This window comes from Podarcis pityusensis, assembly GCF_964106645.2.
Source record: "Podarcis pityusensis genome assembly, chromosome: 6".
Lineage (NCBI taxonomy): Eukaryota > Metazoa > Chordata > Lepidosauria > Squamata > Lacertidae > Podarcis > Podarcis pityusensis.
This window is the reverse complement of record NC_138030.1, coordinates 92,244,154-92,252,324: the sequence shown is the minus strand read 5'-3', so window position 1 is coordinate 92,252,324 and position 8,171 is coordinate 92,244,154. Positions and strand designations below refer to the sequence as shown.

General features: G+C 44.9%; 1 long non-coding RNA gene across 1 annotated transcript; it reads left to right on the top strand.

Annotated features, from left to right (window-relative positions):
* The first annotated feature begins 2,748 nt into the window (after positions 1–2,748).
* Positions 2,749–3,730, top strand: LOC308478951. Its single transcript, XR_013987398.1, has 3 exons — positions 2,749–2,798; positions 2,984–3,312; positions 3,652–3,730. It is a non-coding gene; the product is annotated as an uncharacterized lncRNA (long non-coding RNA).
* Positions 3,731–8,171: the final 4,441 nt, after the last annotated feature.

Genomic DNA, 8,171 nt, shown 5'->3' with positions numbered 1-8,171 from the left:
CTTTATAGCGGGAAGGTAAACAGCATTCCGTGTGCTGCGCTGGCTCGCCAGATGCAGCTTGTCACGCTGGCCACGTGACCCGGAAGTGTCTGCGGACAGCGCTGGCTCCCGGCCTATAGAGTGAGATGAGCGCACAACCCTAGAGTCTGTCAAGACTGGCCCGTACGGGCAGGGGTACCTTTACTTTACCTTTATGGAACCTCAGAATTGGGCAGAACTTGCATAAAAACCAGGCACCTCATCTTCTGTCCTTGCTTGGTCAACAAAGTAGAATCTTCCATCTGCTGCACAGCAACCCCAACCTCCAGCTACTGAAAAAGGGTCCCATGACTGGCCTGGCCATGACTACAGTACTGAGGTTTTTGCAGATGCCGCCAGCCCAGGTTCAATTACCGTATTTTTCGCTGTATAGGACGCACTTTCCCCCCTCCAAAATTAAGGGGAAATGTGTGTGCATCCTATGGGGCAAATGCAGGCTCCTTGGCTTCAGCGATAGCAACGCGAAGCCTCGGAAGCGCAGAGGGAGCGCTCCCTCCGCGCTCCGGAGGCTATGTGTTGCTTTCACTGAAGCCTGGAGGGCGAGAGGGGTCAGTGCGCACCGACCCCTCTCGCTCTCCAGGCTTCAGGGATAGCCGCCTGAAGCCTTTGGAGCGCAGCGGGAACTCGCACTGCGTTCCGAAGGCTTCAGGTTCCTTTTGCTGAAGCCGGGAGAGCAAGACTCTCCTGGCTTCAGCAGAGAGCGAGAGCTGCGCAGCGCCCGCTTCAGTGAAGCGGGAGGAGAAATGGAAGGGTCTCTGTTTCTCCTGCTGCTTCGCTGAAGGGGTGCTGAGCAGAGAGGGGGAGAATTTTTTTTCTTTTTCTCCCCCTCTAAAACAAGGTGCGTCCTATGGTCGGTTGCGTCCTATAGAGCGAAAAATACGGTATATTCCTCCCACCCCAATCACGAGGACTTGACAGTTGCTTATTTAATTTTTCTTCCCCTCAGCAATTAATATTGTATGCTAGCTGCTAAACTGCAGGTGGGATTTCATTGGCACAGAGTTTTCTCAGTTATTGTTTGTGTGTGAACAGAAGCAAAATGTACTCTGCCCTTGGTAAAATAATGAGAAAATATTTCCCAGTAACCTTTTCCAGTAATCTCAGGTCTGGTAAGGAAAACCTGTACCTCAAAGGTGATCGAATAGCATAGAGCGGAAAATGGGAAGTCGGAAATGCAATATTTATCAGACTCCAAATAAACCTGCTGGACTCTCTGACCTGCTAATAAACAAGGTCAACCTTGGAATCAGTTTAATGGTTTCGGAGTCAGACAGAGAGTTGCCTGCTGTCTCCCACTGCATGGTTTTTTCTCGCGGAAGATTTGTAGTATAAGGATGCAAAAGTTTTTGTTGTTGTTTAACGTTGGAGGTGGTTTGATGGCACTGCCTGCCCTCTAAATACACTTACATTTTCTGATCAGAGGTGGGCTGTGAAAGATATGTTGGGCTGGTTTTCAGATTGGTTCATTTCGAACTACAGAACATCTATTGGGGTGGGCATTTATTAGCTAGTCCCGAGTGCATCAACAGCCTTAATCCACAAAGTACTTTTGTGAGTGGTTCTAAATTGTGAATAGCGGTGGTAAAAGGAGCAGGCTGGGGAGAAAGGATGGAGGATGGAGAGATGTACACAGATATATAAATGCATAATAATAATAATAATAATAATAATAATGAAATATACTCGGAGTTGAGAGTGGATTTCATGCTCTTTATTCAGCTCATTGGCCACTTCATTGGCCTTTTTGACCTCATTGACCTCATTCAGCTCATTGGCCACTTTGGCCACCTCATGAGAAGAGAAGACTCCCTGGAAAAGACCCTGATGCTGGGAAAGATGGAGGGCACAAGGAGAAGGGGACGACAGAGGACGACAGAGGTTGGACGGTGTTCTTGAAGCTACCAGCATGAGTCTGACCAAACTGCGGGAGGCAGTGGAAGACAGGAGTGCCTGGCGTGCTCTGGTCCATGGGGTCACGAAGATTCGGACACGACTAAACAACAACAACAACAGCATTCAGCTCATAGTGGTGAGGAGGAATGGAAGTTCCCCCAGAATGTCTGCCTTATATACATTATTTACACAATGGGCCCCATGTGATTGGCTAATTCCGGGATTCTCCTGTAGGCCAATCAGGTTGCGGATTCCCTTCCACCTGGAATTGGATTGGGTGGCTCCTGTGGACCAATCAGACTGCTGCATTATGGATCCTATTGTTCTGAATCCTATCAGACTGCTGCCTTTTGGATCCTATTCAACTCAGTACATAACAAATAATACATGAGATAGCCCGCTTAATGCATGAGGGAGTGGATCTGGATTTTATATCACTTTGCCATATAATGATCTCACTTTGAAGTCCAAGCCTGACATGGATCTATAACGTGAAGCCAAGGAAAGAACTTGCTAGTAAGAAAGCAATATTTGCTAAATGCAGCTGGACCTTGTTCAAAGTAAACACACTTTGTCAACCAGAGTTTGTAGAGCTGTTAGGAGTTGGACACTGCTTAGCTGGTTTTAGTGAAAAGCCTTATTTCACTGTTGTTTCCTGAACTCTGCAAGAAAGAGCCTGCTAAAGATGTTTGCGTTAGGTTAAAGGCCATTCAGACTTTAAGATGGAGTTCACTCTGAACGTTAGTTAATAAGTAATATTCCGCTGAGGAGTTTGGTACCAGCTACTTTTGAACCAGATCGCATCTGGACTGAAACTCGGGGAAACATCCCTGAGGAAATACGGAATACATCTATTATTTTAATATGTAATTTGTAAAACTAGAATATCAACTGGTGACAGACATATGGAAAGTTACTCATTTGTTTTTCCTCTACAGTTCATCACTTTGACTGTCAACCAAGATTTAGCTGAACCACCAGTCAGTCACAAGATGTACTTCCTCAATTTAATAACCTTTTGACTAATTCTGCCTCGTCTTGTCTTTGACAGGGAGCCCATAGAACACAATGGGGAAAGAATGCAAGGGAAATTCCAAGTGAACAATTTGCTCCAATCAAGTCTAAGCACAGACTGGTTTTCTAGGGCCAGATTGCACCTCTTTGGCTCTACCTTTTCCTCGAGGAGTGAAATGCCCTAAAGGGGCATTATTTATGTCTGCAACAACTGCGGCCCATGTTTGGCTAGCCCAAAAATGGAAAATGAGCGACGTCCCAAGCAAAGAAGAATGGCAACTTGTTGACAGAATATGCACAACTTGCAGGCTTAACATATAGAATCAGAGAACAAGAAGAACATACATTTAAAGAAGATTGGAAAAGGTTTGTTGAACATATGGAAAATAATTGTGTACAGCTGAAGGCACTGGCAGCATTAAGATAAATTCAACAGTGTAAATAAGTTTTGATGGAGGATGGATTCCATTCCATAATAATGGAAAACTGATTAGTATAGTTTTTGCAAAATATTCAGGGATATAAGATATGCAGAATGAACCGTGGAAAGAGAAGAATGGAAGTCATTGATATCTTAAGAATGTAAAATGTTTACCTGAAATTGTAAAGCAGAAAATTTAATAAAAATCATATTAAAAAAAAATAAAGAATAAAGGGGCAGGTCTGCTTGCTTGGAGCCTTAATGTCCTCCTTTTTTCCTTACAGCTCTCACTGGGAACATTACCTGAGCTGACAGGTAAACACTTGCACTTTGCAGCAGATACTTCCTGTCCCTAAATCAATACTTTGCAACAATTTATGTGTGCATTTCTGAGGAGACAGAACAGAGGTCACCTGTTTTTGTATGGAACATGTGTGCATTGGTCTGAAATATCTCAAATTGAAAATGGTACTACTTTTGCCACAGGGAAGACTAGGTATCAGAACCCATCCAAGGCATTTGGCCACCTGAGGCAGAAGCAGCTTCTGTAAATATGAAAGAGCCACTGGATACAGTCTGAGTGGGCTCAGCTTTCTGAGAGTAGCCAGAAAGCAGTTTAGAGCAAGGCCCACCACTTCCGGCCTGGGGAGAGAAAGACGCCACAGGCAGAGAGCTCTGTAAATCCTTTATTCCATTCAAGCTTATCATTTGCTTTGAAAGCAGAGTGTGTTTGAATCTGTAAGAGGCAACACGGCAGCCTTGAAGCAGGGTCATCTGCCCACCACGCCCCCTTCTGTTGGCAGTCTCTACTTACGTGCCAAGCGGCCGGCACCACAGGGCGCAAGCCACAACTCTCAAGAGACTCATTCAAGCCTTTGGCGACGAAGTCTAGATCCGACGAAGTATAGTAATACCTCTGGTTACGAACCGTCCTCCTTATACACGCTTCGGATTACGAGCTCCGCTAACCCAGAAGTAGGTGCTCCCGGTTGTGAACTTTGCCCCAGGATGTGAGCAGAAATCGCGTGCTAGAGGCACGCGCGAAGCGGGAGACCCCATTAGCAAAAGCACACCTCAGGTTAAAAACGGTTTCGAGTTGAGAACGGACCTCCAGAACAAATTAAGTTCGTAACCAGAGATACCACTCATTTGCTTTCTCTTCCATTTGAAGTGTGGCAGCTGCTGTAGTTCAGTCCATGACCCACCTGTGGTGCTGGTTGACAGTGGCACGGGACTGAGCAGTGTGGCCATGGCTGTCACTGGTTTCTTGTTCTTGCAACATGGCTCACTGTGACTCATGACAGGGTCAGGCCTGCTAATGTGCAGTGCAGTCTTCAAAGGTAGTCCTACAGCTGCTAGCAGCCATGTGGACCCATCTACCTTCTCAAGGGGTCTTTTGGTTTACCAGTCTAGAGTCCTTGCGCCCCACTGGTGAAGCCTAAAATCTGCACGACTGAAATTAAGCCTAAGAAGCCTTGCATATTCATAATTGTTGCTTACAAAATAAAAAAAATATCCTTCCAGTAGCGCCTTAGAGACCAACTAAGTTTGTAAGAAGAAAACAGAGGAGGCAGAAATTCCGTAACAAAGGAGATAATCTTTTATACTTTCTACTGCCTTTGAGGAGATTCTCTCTCCATCATGCTTCCAAAATGACCAGATGTGCGTCTGGGGGCTCTGGACACCCACAGCCTATATTGAAGGCAACTTTTGTATTCTGTACCTGAGAAGTTTTCTTTCCTGTATTGTATATGCTGCCTGCACTGAAATGTAAGTAAACCTTTCTTTGTTTATCTTACTAAAAAAAAAGAAAAAAAGAAAAAAGAAAACAGTATAGAAAAGAAAAAAAAAAGAGTGCATGCACACAAAAGCTCATACCAATAACAAACTTAGTTGGTCTCTCAGGTGCTACTAGAAGGATTTTTTAAAATTTTGTTTCGACTACGGCAGACCAACACGGCTACCTACCTATATCTATAATTGTTCCTTATTACTATTGCCTCTCCCTTTCCTCCCAAGTCTCTTAGGATTTAGAATGCAAGTTCCTCGGGACAGAGACCTGCTTTATTTGTGTAGCTTTATAAAGTCCCATGTACATCAAAGTCTATAAGAATTATAATAGCAATTATAATAGCAATACCACCCCTTTGGACTGCCATTGTTTCTGGGATCTATATTTCTTTGTGTATCAAAATGGGATCTGGCTCCATATATGGTTATCACACTGGTCTGTGTGTGGCTGTGTGTGACAAAATGTCAACTTGCTCCATCCGCCATCAGTGGGATTAATGGAAAACAGCCACGTTAGAGGGAAGAAATTGATTAAACTACAGAAATCACATGAATCCCATCCTCAGCATAATATTAAACCCCTCTATAAATAACTACGGTTAAAGCCATCATTCAGCTGGAATCTAGTAGGAGTTCTGGCTCAGACAATTCGCCAGCTACCCATGCTCCCTCTCCTATGGCCAGGAGTGCAGAGTTCTTCAATTTCTTCTGCCTTCTCCCTTGTGCTGTGTGCCAGCAGAAGCTGCCCCCCCACCTTCTCTTGAGCCATATATTATACAGCCAGCAGGCAGGTACTAGAACAGCCATAATCTATTACTGAACTGTCACTGCAGGTCAAGGAAAACAGCTCCGGGTTTGCTTTATTCTTGGGAAACTGCCTTCCATCATCTGAGAACGTATCCAAGCTCTGCAGCAAGACTGGGGCAGGACATGGTAACATGACAGCAGGTGCAGGAATACAAATAGCGCCCTAAGGGCATGATTAGCCAGTAATTTTTAAAAAATTGCTCCATGTCTGAAGAGTCAGGTTTCAGAGGTCAGGGAGTTGCGTCTCTGCCTTTTGGCATCGCTGAATTGCCTTGGCAGCACATGCTGCCTCCATAGTAACTCCGACACAAATCCCCGCAGCAACTTGCATTAGGGCACATGTTCTTACAGCTCCCAAACTTGGGACCTGGAATCTGGGCCTAGAGATCTTGCTGCGCAAGGTGCTGGCAGCGTGCACACTGGTTTGTTTGCCATTTGGCACCTATTGCAAACCCCTCTGGAGCCAGGAAAGCCTTCAGTTCAAAGCTTACCTCAGTTGTGAACCAGGTCAGCTACTATTCTCTCAGCCTCTTGTCTCATTTGCAAAATAAGAACAACAGTATTGGCCAGTTTTGCCAGGTTGTTGTATAGATTACTGAGGACCAAACCTCATGCCATATAGGGGAGCTGTGGCCAGAACTCTCATGAATAATGATAATAAAAATAGAAACACTCAGCTTTTGATAGAAACAATGGCAGTGCTTTTTCTGGGGGAACGCAGGGGTACGCATACCCCTAAACATTTTGTGAATCTAAGTTTGGCCTTATTGAGGGGCAGTATTTCAATATGTTAAGTTGTGGGTGAACATATCAGACGACACAGCAATTCTTCAAACAGCTCTTATTTATTCATAGGCCAGAACAGAACTGAACTGAAGGGTTCAGTCAGCCTGCTTATATAGAGCTCCAGTACAACGTAACTGTAACAATTTTCTAAAACTATCCAATCACTGAACGTCACTTTCGATCCCTTATTTGCATAACTATCTACAGTATCCCCCTGCTGGCCAAGGGTGAGAACTTCAGTACATAACACAATATGAGTAGGAAAATGAGAGTACCCCTAAACATATTTTTTTAGAAAAGAAAGCACTGAACAATGGTATTGGGGAAAGAGTAATTCACTTTTTCTTTGCACCATGTTTCTGTTTGAAATAATCCCTCAATAGCTACAATTAATACCCCTTGGGGCAGGGGGGGAGAGAGACACAATATAGGCAGCAGAACTTGGGAGGGACCAGTTTAGATCAGGTAAGTCAGGCATGGAAAAGGGTTGCGCTTACTCTCTCGCAATGCAACTACTCCTGTCTAACTTGGATTATTCAGCTCCTCTTAATCTCTGTGTGTGTGCATGGGGGAGAGAGAGAGAGATGTGGGGTGGGGGAATTCGGATCAAGAAACTCTTGTTTCATATCCGTATTGTCCCTTGGCCAGATAGTGTGCGTGAAACTCGTTGCCCATGCCAAATTCAACAGGAATATTGTTGTTCTCTCACGTACATCCGTCCCCAGGGATAAAAGGATGGGCTTGCAGAGTATGCTAACTACGGCATTAGTTAAGCTATATGAGCATGTGGCAGTAAGAAAGGAGAGAAATGACAGTAAACAAAAGCTACTGGAATAGATGCAAACATGACCTTCCTAGAGCCATAAAGCAGAGCAGTCAGAGCCCCGGATGCGTTAGCTGGGGCAAGAATGGCATTATCACCACCACCCAACATTAGTATAATGAGTCTTGAATTCTGGGTGGAAATCATTTCCCTGCAACAGATTCTCTTGCTAGAGGAAAGACAGCCCCCCTCCCCCCCCATAGTGGATGCACTAACTAATATGCATGTAACCCCTTCAGCAACTCCTGTGATTATTAAACATGACATGCACAATGAAACCATCATCTGCTAGGGCCCTTGGCTTTGAGGCGCATTCAGGAACATGCCGTATCGATCTGGTAATATCCCCTTGGACAGAAGTTGTTATCAGGATGGGGCCTATAAGAAGCAGAAACCTGACCCTGGGCAATGGGGGGGGGGAATAAACAACCAGCTGTGCCCCTATCCAGGCAGGGGTAGCCTAACTACAATTGCCTATGTTCTGGTAACCTTTAGGTTACATTACTGCCACACGCTGTCTCTGAAGATGGTTCAGAAATTTCGGCTGGTGCAAAATTCAGCAGCTGGGTTGCTCACCCCAGGGCAAGAACACAGTAC